Below are 17,570 nucleotides of genomic sequence, written 5' to 3'. Positions count from 1 at the left end.
AAGGGATTACCACTTGTAAGTGTATATATACCAGGACTTCCAGGGCATGAGAGGAAAGAGAAGAGAAAAGAGAATGGAAGAACTAGATGGGTAAGAACTTGAGAGGAACAAACTGAGATGGGGAAGAACTAGACTGAAGGGCTAGAAGAGAGTACTAGAGGAATGAGATGGAAGATGAGGAAGAGCCAGATGGGAAGAACAAGATGAGGAAAAACAAGATGAGAGAGAAGGAGATGGGAGAGGAGATAATATGGGAAAGAACAAGATGGACGAGAACCTAGAAGGGGCAGAACTAGATGAAGGAATTAAGATAGAACCTGGAGGGGACAACAGATAAATGTAAAGAGTAATTGGGCATGAAAGAAGTGAAATATGAGAGCAAAATATAAGCTTGTAACTGACACAGAATAATAAAATATATGAACTAAGGATTTCATGTACACATATTCATTTCTTTTCATCAAAGATTAATTATCAGCTGGTTGTAGATTCTTCCCAGACCCTGGGAGGGGACTAATGAGGGGCTGGACCCCCATAGTCACTGATACATATGAATGGGACCTAGTATCACATGCAAGGGGGAAACACTGCAGAAAGCTCTGTCCTTGACCATATAATGATGCAGTAAGATGGCAGCTGTCAACAAGCCAGGAAGAGGGGGACTCTCAGCAGAAACCAACGGTGCTGTTACTGAAGTCATTTAAACCAGGAGTTATACACAGTAGGCAGTCAAGGAAACTACAGCTGTGTTTTTGTGGTTGTTTCTCCTGGCTAATCACAATGACCCTTTGTAGTTACACATTTCCAAAGCTGCAGCTATGTTTTTTCTACCACATCAGAAACTAAGGTGCCAGGGGCCATTGCCAATAGCCTCACACATGAACTCTGAAAGGTTTGAGTCCTCAACTCATCATAGCTTCATTGAAGCATCATTTGTGGTATTTTCAAGAGACTCATGGGGAAAATACCCAAAATGAGAGATCTGGTACACTATGTTTGGGAGATCTGGGTCCACTATTTTAAAAGCATTGCTTTAACTCCAAGGATATGGCAAAGCCTCATAAGTATTCACAATATCCTTCTTAATATGGAACTTCAAGACAGACTGAGTTAGCCCACTCTAAAATCTCTGGAAGGTACTCACTCATGCTTTGCCTTGCCCTTGCCTTTTCTTTGCTAGATAAATACTTCTTTGAACTTTTGAGTTTGGGCTATAGCTCAGTGGCAAAGTGCTTACTTAGCAGGCATGACATCATAGGTTCAAGACCTAGTACTATCAGGAAAAAAATCCATTGAGGGCTGGAAAATGGCTGAGTGGGTAAAGAAAGCACTTGCATCATAAGTGCAAGGACCAGAGTTTGCATCCCCCAAACCCATATAAAAGTCAATGTAGCAAGAAGCATCTGTAATGTTACTGTTCCTATGATAATATATAAGCTAGGTTCTTCCATGATACATGAATGCTCTTGCCTTCTAATCCACTAGTCAGACTGAGAGAGGACTACAGATGGGTGAGGAGGAGGATAGAAACTGATATATCCTCATAGCCTGAGGAAGGATTGACATTTGACACCCTTGGGACTAGGCTACAAAAATTGTCATCAGTAGTTGGATGAGGTTTCTAGCACAACAATTAGGGTGTTTGGCCATCCCATCACCAGAGTAGGTCAGTTCGGGCTGTCTCTCGACCACTGCCAGCAGTCTGTTGTGTGGGTATCTTTGTGGATTTCTGTGGGCCTCTCTAGCACTTTGCTTCTTCCTATTCTCATGTGGTCTTTATTTACCATGGTCTCCTATTCCTTGTTCTCCCTCTCTGTTGTTGATCCAGCTGGGATCTCCCGCTCCCCCAAGCTCTCTTTCCCTCAACCCTCGCCTTAGGATCTGGATGCAGAGATCCATGACTAGGCCCCGGGTGGATCTCTGGGAGTCCAATTAGCGAGAATGAGGAGGGTTTATATGAGCGAGAATTGTTGAGACCAAGGTTGGATAAAGCACAGGGACAAATAGCCAAATGAATGGAAACACATGAACTATGAACCAATGGCTGAGGGGTCCCCACTGGATCAGGCCCTCTGAATGGATGAGACAGTTGATTGGCTTGATCTGTTTGGGAGGCATCCAGGCAGTGGGACCAGATCTTGTGCTCATTGCATGAGTTGGCTGTTTGAAACCTGGGGCCTATGCAGGATTGTTTGGCTCGGCCTGGGAGGAGGGGACTAGACCTACCTGGACTGAGTCTACCAGGTTGACCTCAGTCTGTGGGGAAGGCTTTGCCCTGGAGGAGATGGGAATGGGGGGGGGGTTGGGGGGAAGGTGAGGGGGACGGGAGGGGGGAGAACAAGGGAATCCGTGGCTGATATGTAGAACTGAATTGTATTGCAAAATAAATTAATAAAAAAAAAAATTAAAAAAAAAATTGTCATCTTCTTTCACTGTGCCATTGGAGATCACTGGACCCAAACATCTGCTTCTAGGTAAGCAGTTGCTAGAATCCACCACTTCCATTCACATGTTCAAAGGCATCCAGATAGGACCCTGCATCCCTGGTTGTTTAGAACACAGCTAAAGGGACTTTACTTCATAATCCTGTACATTGAAGGAATGATACTCAAGAGGCATTTGGGGCATGCAAGAATAATACATACTTTATAAGTTAACTACCAAAATTAAGAGATATGTGTTGCTGCCTTGTATATATTAGATACCTGAAAAGTGATGAAATATATAAAAAACATTAAAAAAAATTAATGCAATGAGTCTTTCTCTGCCCTGCCAGTCAGCTCCCAAAAAATGACATGGAGACTTACTAATTATGAAAGCTCAGCCTATAGCTTAGACTTGCTCCACTAGCTCTTATAATTTAAATTTATCCATTTCTATTCATCTACATGTTGTCACATAGCTCATGGCTTTTACCTCTCTTCTTGCATGTCTTGTTCCCTCTGCTTTTCTTCTTCCCAGAGGTCTCTGTCCCCAGAAGTCCTGCTTATATCTCCTGCTTAGCTATTGGCCATTCAGATCTTTATTTAACCAATCACCATGACACATCTTCACACAGTATAAAGGGATATTCTACAACAATTGATAACACTGGGCTGGGAAGACAGTGTCTTGCAAGCACAAGGACCCAAGTCTGATTTCCCCATATCCATGCAAAATACAAAGCAAAGTGGAGTGGTGTATGCTAATAAATTTAAGTTCTGGGGTGACAGAGAGACATCAATGTCCCTGGGATTCTGTGGCCATTCAGCCTAGCCTCCTTGGCAAGCTCCAGGCCAGTCAGAGACCTTGTCTCAAAAATAAGTAAATTAACATAGGCATCCACAAATGGAATTTGGAGCACTTAGTCCTAAGTGAGAAGTGTTTATCATACCACTCCCCTCATGGCTCAGGGATCTATATAAAAGGGGAGGTAGAAAGATTATAAGAGCCAGATGTGGTATATGACTCCATAGAAACTGTGTTTTTCTGACACAACAGGACATAGGTACATCTGAGTTCATAGAACTGTGACAGCATGAACAATACCTATGAAATGTGTAGACAGACAAAATCCCAGTACTGAAAAGTAAAAGTGGATACAAAGTCTAACCTGTAGCAAAGAAACTATTTGCAATCAGTAGCTGTTGATAAAGTGAAAATCAAATTTCTTCATTGGAGTGACACTGATACCTATTGACTACACTACAGGATAGGCCTTATACTCAGGGGTAATTAGCCAAAACAATTTAGACTCCATGGCTGTGTGTGTGTGTGTGTGTGTGTGTGTGTGTGTGTGTGTGTGTTTTCTTTAAGAGAGAGAAAGAACATAGAGTTGGGAGGGCAGGGAGGTGAGAACTATCTGTGAAGAGTTGAGGCAGGGGGAAATATTATTTTCAATATGTTGTATAAAATCCTGAAAAAATAAACTGAATAAGAAATGACAAATCTATGTTTAAAATAAGTTCACTGTTCAAAAACAATGTCAGAGAACTATATGTTTAGCTCAGTGGTATATGATTACCCCAGATTATGCACATCTCAGGGCTTGTTTTCCAGAATTGCAATAATAAAAAAAATTAATGATAATAACCACTTGAGAGATGGTACAATTGTTTATATACAAATATGATGGAGTTTATTTATTAGCTACCTGGCATAATGAGCTCACCAAGACTGGAGAATACATTATTGATATAGAAAACTAATGCATACCATTGTACTTATAATTACAAATACAATAAGAAATTGAAATTTAAAATCAGTATCATTAAATGCTGTCAAATTTGAAACATGTAAGGATATATTTAACAAAGGATATGTATGAATTGTGTAATAATAATGCTGCTGAAATAACTAAGATTGAAAAACATAGGGAGATATGCTTTGTTCAGAGGTTGGCAAAGTCAAGACTTCAAATATCCACTCAGCCCAAGTTTATCCACAGATTTTACTATGATACCAATAAAAACCTCAGTAAGGATTCTTTGGTAGAAACTGACAAGCTGATTCCAAAATTTGCATGGAAATGTAACCAATCCAGAGTAGCCAAAGTCATTTATTAAAAAAATAAATCAAAGTTTGAGGACTATTCACTAGATGACTCACAGATTATCATAAAGCTTCAATAACTGATACTATGTAATATTAGTATAAAAGTCAAATGGATAATTAGTCACAGAAGCAGTTACTGGGAATTCTAGTTACTCAGGAAAGTACAAATAGAGGACTGTAGAGCCTTAGAGTTTAAGGTCACCCTGGGTAACACAGTCTTATAAAAAGAAAATAACACTAGATCAGTGGAAGTGGCTCAGATGGTAAAGTGCCTGCTGCCCAGGTAGGAATTTGTATTCCTAGTACCCATACTAAAAGCCAAATATGGACCACATCTGTAATCTCGGGAATGGGGGCATTCGGTTGGAGACAGGCATATACTAAACAATTTCTATCCATCCAGTCTAGTTAAAATGGCATATTCCTGATTCAATAAGAGACGTCTTCTCAAACTATAAGGTGGAGAATCAATAGAGTAGGATTCCCAACATCGACCTCTGGACTTGACATGTGCATGCATGAACAGACACATACTTACATACATGTGGGCTCACACAGGAAAACAAGTATGTGTGCACACACAAAAAATAAAATAAAATAGATCAAATAAATATTTAGAGCATAGTAGAAGACCCAGACATAAACTCAGATATAGATATAGACATTCATTTTCATTGTATTTTTTTTTAAAGCTCAGTATGCAAAGGGCACTGCTGCCAAGCCTAAAACACTAAGTTCAACCTTTATATTTATACACTAGAAGGAGAAAACCAAATCAGGTAAGTTGTCCTCTGACTTACACATGGGCACCATGGATGATTTTCAACTTCACATTAAAAAATAAATTCATAAAAGTATATATTATACATTGAGTACAATCCTCTATGATTCTTTTCTCTCCATTTCCTCACATCTCCCCTTTCTATTAGTATACAACATGAAAGTATAAAGAATTGACAATATTTTAATTGACAAATATAATGGCTTATAGCAAATGGTGCTGGAATAACTTCAGTATTTAAAAGAAGTCCTTAGAGTCCCACTGTTCTCCCACAACAAAATAAAACAACAACAAAGAAAACAAACATAAAAACTACCTCCTAACACTGAATCATAGCTCTACAGTGTCAAATGAGAGAGGATAAAACTACAAAATGATCACAGGATACAAATTTGTAAAGCTTATTAAGTGAAGATTTCTTATATCATGAGTGTAATCCATCAAAGAACAAAATGATAAGGACTGGAGGTATTGCTCAATGGTTATGCACTTGCCTCCCTATACACAAAGTTCTAGGCTCCCCAGAATCATGAAAAAAAATAAAATAAAAATAGGCCAAGGATTTGAGGGGGGTAAAAGCACAGGAAAACATATTCAACATCATTTTCATTAGCGAAAAAAAGTTAAAATCAAATGATAAACCACTGAGCATTTATAGCATGATGTATACATATTGAACTGACTGAACAGAGCAGATATTAGCAGAGACATGGAGGAGTCAGAACTCTCTTACAATGTCACAAGGAATGGAAAATGGAACAACCAGTGTCTGTGGTAATGACAGACACCTGTAGTCTTAGCTGTTTTAGGAGGCTGAAGAAGGAGGATCATGAATTCAAGGGCACTCTTGGCAACAATGGACAAGCTGTCTAAAAAAAGATATATGGAGCCACCACTTGGTAAAAAGATTTCCCTAGATCCATGGGCACCAGCCACTCCAGGGAAGACCTGCCCAACTTGGCCCCAGGTTCTGGCCACCGGGTAGGTTCCCTTCTAGCCCCACCGGGAAGGATCCCCTTCTCCAAGACCCCTGGCAGACCCTGCAATCTCCACGCCCTGCCCCCACACCCATCCGCCCGAGCCCCCAGCCTCTTCCTGAGACTTAGAGACCGGCCCCCAGCTCCCATCTTGCCCCGGACTTCCCTTCTGGAGGAGAGAGAGGGAGAGAGAGAGAGAGAGAGAGAGAGAGAGAGAGAGAGAGAGAGAGAGAGAAGAGCTCCCATCCTGCCATCCTGCCCCGGACATCCCTTCTAGACAAGAGCTCCCATCCTGCTCTGGATGTCCCATTTGGACAAGAGAGCTCCCATCTAGACAAGAGAGAGAGACTTCCTGAATCTGTCAGTTCTGTCTGAACCAAGTGTGCGGATAAGACCAAGAACGAACCACAAGGACATGGGCAGAAGTCAAGGCAGAAACACAACAAAATGAATAGCAATACAGCATCACCAGGACCTAGCCCTCCTCCAACACCTAGACCTGAACATCAGAAATTGGAAGAAGCAGAAGAAAACAGCCTTATGAATGAAATCATGAAGAAGGTAGAGGCTTGTGTAGAGGAAAAGACAAAAAAAATGGGAAGAACATCATAAACAGGAAAGGGCAAACAAATTAGAAGAAATCAATAAAGTCCTGGAAGAAAACAATAAAGTACTGAAAGAAAATCAAGAAAAACCAATGAAACAAATGAAGGAAACAGTCCAAGACCTGAAAAGGGAAATAGAAAAAATGAAGAAGACACAAACAGAGGGAATGCTGGAAATAGAAAATCTGAATAAACGATTGGGAACTTCAGATGCAAGTATAATCAACAGAATGCAAGAGATGGAAGAGAGGATCTCTGGCGTTGAAGATACAGTAGAAGAAATAGATTCATCAGTCAAAGAAAACACTAAAGTCAACAAAGTCATGACCCAAAATGTCCAAGAAATTTGGGACACCATGAAAAGACCAAACCTAAGAATAATAGGGGTAGAAGAAGGAGAAGAATACCAACTCAAGGGCACAGAAAATATATTCAACAAGATCATAGAAGAAAACTTTCCCAACTTAAAGAAGGAAATGCCTATGAAGATACAAGAAGCCTATAGAACACCAAACAGACTAGACCCCCCAAAAAAGTCCCCTTGCCACATAATAATTAAACAACTAAATGTACAGAATAAAGAAAGAATATTAAGAGCAGCAAAGGAAAAAGGCCAAGTGACTTATAAAGGCAAACCCATCAGAATAGCACCCAATTTCTCAATGGAGACTTTGAAAGCCAGAAGGACCTGGACAGATGTAATGCAGACACTAAGAGACCATGGATGCCAGCCTAGACTAATATACCCAGCAAAACTTTCAGTCATCATAGATGGAGTGAACAAGACATTACATGACAAAGCCAGATTTAAACAATACTTATCCACAAACCCAGCCCTACAGAAAGCACTAGAAGGAAAATTCCAACCTAAGGAAGTCAGATACACCCTCAAAAACACAGGCAATAGATAAAGCCACAGCAGTAAACCCCAACTAAGAGAAGTACACACACATCACCACCAAAAAATAACAGGAATGAACAATCACTGGTCATTAATATCCCTCAATATCAATGGACTTATTTCACCTATAAAAAGACATAGGCTTACAGAATGAATATGAAAGCAGGACCCATCTTTCTGCTGCATACAAGAAACACATCTCAAATTCAAAGATAGACACTACCTAAAAATAAAAGGCTGGGAAAAGACTTTCCAATCAAATGGTCTTAAGAAACAAGCAGGTGTAGCCATCCTGATATCCAGCAAAATAGACTTCAAACTAAAATCAATCAAAAGAGATCAAGAAGGGCATTACATACTCATCACAGGAAAGATCAACCAAGATGAAGTCTCAATCCTGAACATTTATGCCCCAAACACAAGGGCACCCACATATGTAAAAGAAACATTACTAAAGCTTAAATCACATATAAAACCCCACACATTAATAGTGGGAGAACTCAACACCCCAATTTCACCACTGGACAGATCTCCCAAATCAAAACGTAACAGAGAAATAAAGGACTTAACTGATGTCATGACTCAAATGGACTTAATCGATATCTACAGAACATTCCATCCTAACAAAAAAGAATATACCTTCTTCTCAGCATCCCATGGAACCTTCTCTAAAATCGACCATATACTTGGCCACAAAACAAATCTCAACAGATACAAATCAATTGGAATAACCTCCTGTGTTCTATCAGACCACCATGGTCTAAAGTTGGATTTCAACAACAAAAAAAACTACAGAAAACATACAATCTCATGGAAACTGAATAATACCCAACTGAATCACCAATGGGTTAAGGAAGAAATAAAGAAAGAAATTAAAGACTTCCTAGAGATCAACAAAAATGAAGACACCACATATCCAAACCTATGGGACACTATGAAATGAATGCTAAGAGGGAAATTCATAGCACTAAATGCCCACAGAAAGAAGTTGGAGAAATCTCACACTAGTGACTTAACAGCACACCCGAAAGCTCTAGAACAAGAAGAAGCAAAGTCTCCCAGGAAAAATAGACGCCAGGAAATTATCAAAGTGAGAGCTGAAATCAATAAAATAGAAACAAAGAGAACAATACAAAAAATTAATGAAACAAAGAGTTGGTTCTTTGAGAAAATCAACAAGATAGACAAGCCCTTATCCAAACCAACCAAAAGACAGAGAGAGAGCATCCAAATCAACAAAATCAGAAATGAAAAGGGGGACATTGCCGGGCGGTGGTGGCACATGCCTTTAATCCCAGCACTCAGGAGGCAGAGGCAGGTGGATCTTTGTGAGTTCGAGGCCAGCCTGGCCTACAGAGCGAGATCCAGGAAAAGGCGCAAAGCTACACAGAGAAACCCTGTCTCAAAAAACCAAAACAAAAAAAAAAACAAAAAAAAAGAAAAGGGGGACATAACAACAGACATTGAGGAAATCCAGAGAATCCTCAGGTCATACTTCAAAAACCTCTACTACACAAAACTGGAAAACCTAAAAGAAATGGGTAACTTTTTGGATAGGTACCACATACCTAAGTTAAATCAAGACCAGATAAACTATTTAAATAGTCCAATAACCTCTAACGAAATAGAAACAGTCATTAAAAGTCTCCCAACCAACAAAAGCCCAGGACCAGATGGTTTCAGTGCAGAATTCTACCAGATCTTCAAAGAAGAGTTAATACCAATACTCTCTAAATTGTTCCACACAATAGAAACAGAAGGAACATTACCAAACTCCTTCTATGAGGCTACAATTACCCTGATTCCTAAACCAAACAAGGATACAACAAAGAAAGAGAACTACAGACCAATCTCCCTCATGAACATTGATGCAAAAATACTCAATAAAATACTGGCAAACAGAGTCCAAGAACACATCAAAAGAATTATCCACCATGATCAAGTAGGCTTCATTCCAGGGATGCAAGGGTGGTTCAACATATGAAAGTCCGTCAATGTAATACACCATATAAACAAACTCAAAGAAAAAAACCACATGATCATCTCATTAGATGCAGAAAAGGCATTTGACAAAATTCAACACCCCTTCATGATAGAGGTCTTGGAGTGATCAGGAATACAGGGAACATACCTAAACATAATAAAGGCAATTTACAGCAAGCCAATAGCCAACATCAAATTAAATGGAGAGAAACTCAAAGCAATTCCACTAAAATCAGGAATGAGGCAAGGCTGTCTGCTCTTCCCATACTTATTCAATATAGTACTTGAAGTTCTAGCCAGAGCAATAAGACAACATAAGGAGATTAAGGGGATACAAATTGGAAAGGAAGATGTCAAGCTTTCCCTATTTGCAGATGATGTGATAGTACACTTGAGTGACCCCAAAGATTCAACCAAGGAACTGATACAGCTTATAAACACCTTCAGCAACATAGCAGGATACAAGATCAACTCCAAAAAAATCAGTAGCCCTCCTATATACAATTGACAAACAGGCTGAGAAGGAAATCAGAGATACATCACCCTTTACAATAGCAATATAAAATATCTTGGGGTAACACTAACCAAGCAAGTGAAGGACCTATATGACAAGAACTTTAAGTCCCTGAAAAAAGAAATTGAAGAAGATGTCAGAAAATGGAAAGATCTCCCATGCTCATAGATAGGCAGGATTAACATAGTAAAAATGGCAATCTTACCAAAAGCAATCTACAGATTCAATGCATCAAAATACCAACACAATTCTCCACAGACCTGGAAAGAATAATATTCAACTTCATATGGAAAAACAAAAAACCCAGGATAGACAAAAGAACCCTGTACAATAAAACAACCTCTGGAGGCATCACGATCCCTGACCTCAAGCTCTACTATAGAGCTACAGTAATGAAAACAGCTTGGTACTGGCATAAAAACCCACATGTGGACCAATGGAATCAAATTGAAGACCCTGACATTAATCCACACACCTATGAACATATAATTTTTGACAAAGAAGCCAAAACTGTACAATGAAAAAAAGAAAGCATCTTCAACAAATGGTGCTGGCATAACTGGATATCAACGTGTAGAAGGCTGCAAATAGATCCATATCTGTCACTGTGCACAAAACTTAAGTCCAAGTGGATCAAAGACCTCAACATACATCCAGCTACTCTGAACCTGCTAGAAGAGAAAGTAGGAAGTATTCTTGAACACATTGGCATAGGAGAACACTTCCTAAATATAACACCAGTAGCACAGACACTGAGAGAAACAGTCCATCAATGGGACCTCATGAAACTGAGAAGCTTTTGTAGAGCAAAGGATACAGTCAACAAGGCAAAGCGACAGCCTACAGAATGGGAAAAAGTCTTCACCAACCCCAGATCTGACAGAGGACTGATATCCAGAACATATAAATAACTCAAGAAATTAGACATCAAAATGCCCAACAGTCCAATTAAGAAATGGGCTATAGAACTAAACAGAGAATTCTCAACAGAGGAAACTCAAATGGCTGAAAGACATTTAAGGAATTGCTCAACATCCCTAACCATCAGGGAAATGCAAATCAAAATGACTCTGAGATACCACCTTACACCTGTCAGAATGGCTAAGATCAAAAACACTGAAGACACCTTATGCTGGAGAGGATGTGGAGCTAGGGGAACTCTCCTCCACTGCTGGTGGGAATGCAAGCTTGTACAACCACTTTGGAAATCAATATGGCACTTTCTTAGAAAATTGGGAATCAATCTCCCCCAAGATCCAGCTATACCACTCTTGGACATATACCCAAGGAATGCTCAATCATACATATCACAAGGGCACATGCTCAGCTATGTTCATATTAGCATTGTTTGTAATAGCCAGAACCTGGAAACAACCTAGATGCCCTTCAACTGAAGAATGGATAAATAAAATGTGGTACATATACACAATGGAATACTACTCAGTAGAGAAAAACAATGGCATCATGAGGTTTGCAGAGAAATGGATGGATCTAGAAAAAATCATCCTGAGTGAGGTAACCCAGACTCAGAAAGACAAACATGGTATGTACTCACTCATAGGAGGATACTAGATGTAAAACAAAGATGACTAGACTGCTACTCACAACTCCAGGGAGGCTATCTAGAAAACAGGACCCCAAGAAAGACAGGGATCGCCCAATGACAGAGAAATGGATGAGATCTACATGAACAACATGGATGTGCCTGGGGGTAATGAAGGGCAAGGGTCGAGGGAAAGAGAGATTAGGGGAGCAGGAGATCCCAGCTGGATCAAGAATAGAGAGGGAGAACAAGGAATAAAAGAGCATGATAAATGAAGACCACATGAGAATAGGAAGAAGCAAAGTGCTAGAGAGTTCCACAGAAATCCACAAAGATACCCCCACAACAGACTGCTGGCAATGGTCGAGAGACAGCCCGAACTGACCTACTCTGGTGATGGGATGGCCAAACATCCTAATTGTCATGCTAGAAACCTCATCCAATGACTGAAGGAACCGGATGCAGAGATCCACGGCCAGGCCCAAGGTGGAGCTCGAGGAATCCAATTGGCGAGAAAGAGGAGGGTTTGTATGAGCGAGAATTGTTGAGACCAAGGTTGGAAAAAGCATAGGGCCAAATAGCCAAACGAATGGAAACACATGAACTATGAACCAGTAGCTGAGGAGCCCCCAACTGGATCAGGCCCTCTGGATAATTGAGACAGTTGATTAGCTTGATCTGTTTGGGAGGCATCCAGGCAGTGGGACCGGGACCTGTCCTCAGTGCATGAGCTGGCTGTTTGGAACCTGGGGTTCATACAGGGACTCTTGGCTCAGCCTGGGAGGAGGGGACTGGACCTGCCTGGACTGAATCTACCTAGTTGAACTCAATCCTCAGGGGAGTCTTTGTCCTGGAGGAGATGGGAATGGGGGGTGGACTGGAGGGAAGGCAGGGGGGGTGAGTGGGAGGGGGGAAAACTAGGAAATCAGTGGCTGATATGTAAAATTAAATTAAATTATAAAATAAAATTTAAAAAAAAATAAAATTCAAAAAAATGAAAAAGTAAAATCACCCATTGTTGTTGGATTTGAGTTAATCTATGTCTTTCATTCTGGTAGTTTGCTTTTTGTGGAATTGTGTGCACCAGGATTTGGTACATGTCTATTAAGTATGGTCATGTCTTTTTACTTCATTGGTCCCATGGTTGTAATGAAGTGTCCCTCTTGATGTCTTCTGATTAGTTTGAGATTTAAGTCTATTTTTTTTCAGCTATTAGGGCAGCAACACCTGCTTGCTACCTGGTTCATTTGGTTGAATTACTTTTTCCCATTAGTTCACTCTAAGGTTATGTATATCTTTAATTCTAAGATGACAATAGAAAGGTGAACTTTTTAAAATTAAACTTATTTATTTATTTATTTTATATCCTGATCACAGTTTCTCCTCCTTCCTCTCCTCCCAAATATTAATTGGATAACTCTTTCCTTCTTTTGAGAATTGTCTATTCAGTTATTAGTCCATTTATTTATGGATGGTTTGTTCTTTTGGTGTTTTTATTTTAATTAATTAATTAATTAATTAATTAATTAATTTGTTCATTTATTTACATCCCAGTTACAATTTCCCCTCCCTCATCTACTCCCAGCCCTTCTCCCCCACCCACCCTCTGTTCCCAACCCCCAATCCACTCCTCCTCCATTTCTTTTTAGGAAAGGACAGTTCTCCCAAGAGTATCAACAAAACATGGCATATCAAGTTTCAGTAAGACTAAGTACCTCCCCATGTATTAAAGTTGGGCAAGGTGACCCAGTATGAAGAGTAGGGTCCCAAAAACCTGTAAAAGAGACAAGAGACAGTTCCTGTCCCCATTGTTAGGAGTCCCACAAGAGGACCAAGACACACCACTGTAACACATATGCAGAGTGCCTAGGTCAGTTCCATGCTGGCTTCCTGGTTGTCAGTTCAGACTCTGTGAACCAAGAAAGATGAATTTTGTTTCCTAAACCACTCAGGTAACATATGTCTTTTGATTGGAAATTTCAGGCCATTAATATTTAAAGTTATTATTGAAAAGTGCTTATTTGCATTAACTTTTTCTTTTTGCTATTTGTATTCTTACCATACAATGTGTTTCAGTGATTATAGCACAATTACTTTCCTTTCTATAGTCTCTTGGCTATGTTTATTCCTCTCTTCAGTCCAAAATATTGCTTCCAGCAGTCTCTGTGACAATGATTTGATGGACATTAGGGCAGACAGTTTTGCTGGATATCGTAGTCTAAGTTGGCATCCAGTCTTTTAGAACATGGATTACATTGTTCCAGGCTTCTCTGGATTTTAAAATTTTCCATTGAGAAATCAGCTGTTATTCTAATGTGTTTTCCTTTATATGTGACTTGTGCTTGTTCTCTTTAGCTTCCAATATTCTTTGCTGTTTATGCTTAGTGTTTTTTTTTTATGGCATGCCATGGGAAGTTTCTTTTCTGTTCCTGTCTATTTGGTGTTCTGTGTGTTTCCTGGGTTTGTATGTGTTTTCTTTCTTTAGTTTGGGAAGTTGTCTTCTATGATCTTGTTAAATATGTTGTCTATGCTACTGATCTGGGATTCTTCTAAATAATTTGAAAAGTTGGTCTTTTTATAGTTTCCCACAATTTCTGCATGTTCTTTTATGTATTTAAAAACAAAAACTTGTTCTATATACCTATACAGAAAAGCATAGTCTTTTCCCCTCATCAAGGAAACTTCCTTGCAAAAGGCATAGACCATTACATAAAAACAAAACCAAAAGACGTGCAGAGTCTAATGCCAGTGAATATATCTACCAGTTATATATAGGAATATATGTGTATATATATTATATATTATATATTATATATTATATATTATATATTATATATATTGAGTATATATGTGTGTATGTATATACATGTGCTATGGCATATATACACATATGTATGTATGATCTATATGTAATAACATAATATGTATGATATATATATATACATATATATACATATATATATATATATATATATATATATATATATATATATATATAATGTGTGCAATAACAGCGAAAAAATAGGCCACAAATTTGAAGGAAAACCGGGAGAGATATATTGAGGGATTGGAGGGAGGTAAGAAAAGGGAGAAATGTAATTATATTATAACCACAAAAAACTTATTTATATACTTTGCTTATGTGATTTAATCCTTCTACTTCATCCTCAGTCATGATATTTTATCTTCTACTTGATCCAAACTACTTAGAAGGCTTTCCCCCAGTTTTGTAGTTGGTTTATTGAGTTTTTCAATTTCACCTTCCTTTCAGCTTGAATTCTTTTTGATATTATTAAGTCTTTAGGGAAATCAGTTTCCAAATGCTGGATTGTTTTAATCACTTCTTTTGGCCTTGTGTTCTCTCTGCATTATTAGAGTGTTTATTTCTGTTACCTTTAATTCACTGAGCTGGGATTTTTCAAGTGTTCTTTTGTGCTTTTATACTCCATGAATTATCTGATGACATTAATGATTGTTTTTGTAAGTTCTGTACTCTAGGGCTCATCTATAGACATGCTGGAAAACATTTCCAAGGGTCTGGTGAATTTTAGAGGAACTGTACCATTTCCCTTCAATGTATAGGTGGCCTTCATTTGTTTATTTTTGAGATGAGACCTGAGCATGTGAATATTTTGTTGTGTGTCTGATGTTCCATTCCAGGCTGTCTATTGGTTTGATGTTAGGCTTTCTTTCTTTCTTTCTTTCTTTCTTTCTTTCTTTCTTTCTTTCTTTCTTTCTTTCTTTCTCTTTCTTTCTTTCTTTCTTTCTTTCTTTCTTTCTTTCTTTCTTTCTTTCTTTCTGCTGCCCAAGCTTGGCTGATTTCTGATCAGGTATGAGGAGTTGGAAGATCAAGCCAGTACTGATTTTGGATTTGAGAAAAGGGGGTGTTCCAATTTAGTCTTAAGGAAGAAAGCATGTGAATGGGACAAATGACTGGATCTGCATAAGTGGTATGCAAGCTGTGCTACCTCAGTTTTACCTGTGAGTGTGAGGATGGTGTGGGTGGGTGTTCACCAGGCTAGATGACATATAGGTTGTGTGAATGGGGTAGCCTGAGGGTTGGGGCATGGTGTGGACTGATGAGGGTCCAGGGACTCAGTAGGCTAGGCCACCACAAAACTATGTTTACCAGGCTAGGTACAGAGGTTGAATGAGGTATAGGCTTGATAGGACCCAGGTGTCTAAACATACTGGACAAGCACACAGGATATATGTCCTAAATGAACTTGAATATTGAATATGTCATGGGTGTGCTGAGCTCCCACAGTCTCACTACACTGACTTGGTGTGGAGGCTATGTTACAGGGGGAGACCTGAAGGTTGGAAACTGTACAGATGGGGCTCACTAGACTGGGCAGGTGTACAGCATAAACTAACTGGGCCAGGTATGAGGACTGAAAATAGTGGGAGAGGGTTAGGTTTAAGCAGACTTACCAGGCAAGACCAGAGTATAGGAAGTGTGGCCCAGCATAGTCGTGAGTTTGCTGACAGAAGAGGCCATATGGATCCATCGAACTAGACTGGCACACAGGATGTGAAAATCAGGTTAAGTCCAGCAACTAGGGGAGTGGGCATGCATGTGGTCTGGGGTCAGATGGAATCACCAGGTGAAGCTGACACATAGGATGTGTGACTAGGGTCAAACCTAAAGTTTTGAAATTATCACAGGTAGGGCTCAGCACACTTGGCTGGTCACTGTATGCAGGACTAGGGTGTGTCTAAGATTGGGGAGGATGAATGCAGGCTATGGTCAGGTAGACTAGTACAAGAACACAATGTATGTGGGAAAAGTATGGCATGGAGGTTGTATATGGGACATGCAGGCAGACTAATCAGGGTGCACTGGCTCACAGTTTAAAAGATCTATTTAGCATATATATTATTCACGTTGCTTAATAAATGTGCAGGTTTTTGGAAATTATTTCTTTTATATTTTCTAAGATTATACTTATATCATTATCTTTTTTTCCTTTCTGCCCTTCAAACACTCCCACACAATTCTTCTTACTCTCTTTTAAATTCATGCCATCTTTATACTCAATTTGTATAGGGTTGCATGTATCCATTTGACCATTTGGTATCACATAACCAATTGGTGTGCTCTACACTGGGGAAGATCATTTCTCCCTCTCTCAGCAGCACTTTGTGTAACTTTGAGGCCTTGAGAGCATTTGCCCATCCGCTTTAGCATGACCAGTGTTGTTTTTCTTGTTCAGCTCATGTTTAGGCACTCATGTTGGTACTAATTTATGGTTGCAGCTTCTGACAAGACACAATTGTCCAGGAAACTACTAGTACTTCTTGCTATTTTTACTACCTCTCCTGCAATGATCCATGATTCTCAGGTTTTTTAAGACATACCGCTAGATTTCAGGAAGTCTCTATATCTAGAAATGAGCTTAAGATGGACTATAAAAGGATTTATGGGACTCATGTAGAAGCCAAAATTCCTTGGTGTATTAGCCAGGGTTCTCCAGAGTAATACAATTAATAAAATATGTGTGTGGGGGGGGTGGGAGGGGTGGGGGGGGTGGAGGGCGTTACTTTACTAGAATGACTTACAGGCTGTGGCCAAGCTAATACAACAATGGGTGCTTATGAATGGAAAGTCCAAGAACCCAGTAGTTGCTCAGTGCACAATGCTGGATTTCTCAACTGGTCTTCAGTATTTGCTGGAATCCCAAAGAAGTGGACTCTAATACCAGTGCAGGTGAGAGACTTGCTTGACAGCAA

This window comes from Peromyscus californicus, unplaced genomic scaffold (assembly GCF_007827085.1).
Source record: "Peromyscus californicus insignis strain IS unplaced genomic scaffold, ASM782708v3 Scaffold_10__1_contigs__length_136768540, whole genome shotgun sequence".
In the NCBI taxonomy this organism is placed as follows: domain Eukaryota; kingdom Metazoa; phylum Chordata; class Mammalia; order Rodentia; family Cricetidae; genus Peromyscus; species Peromyscus californicus.
Note: the sequence above shows the minus strand (reverse complement) of the source record.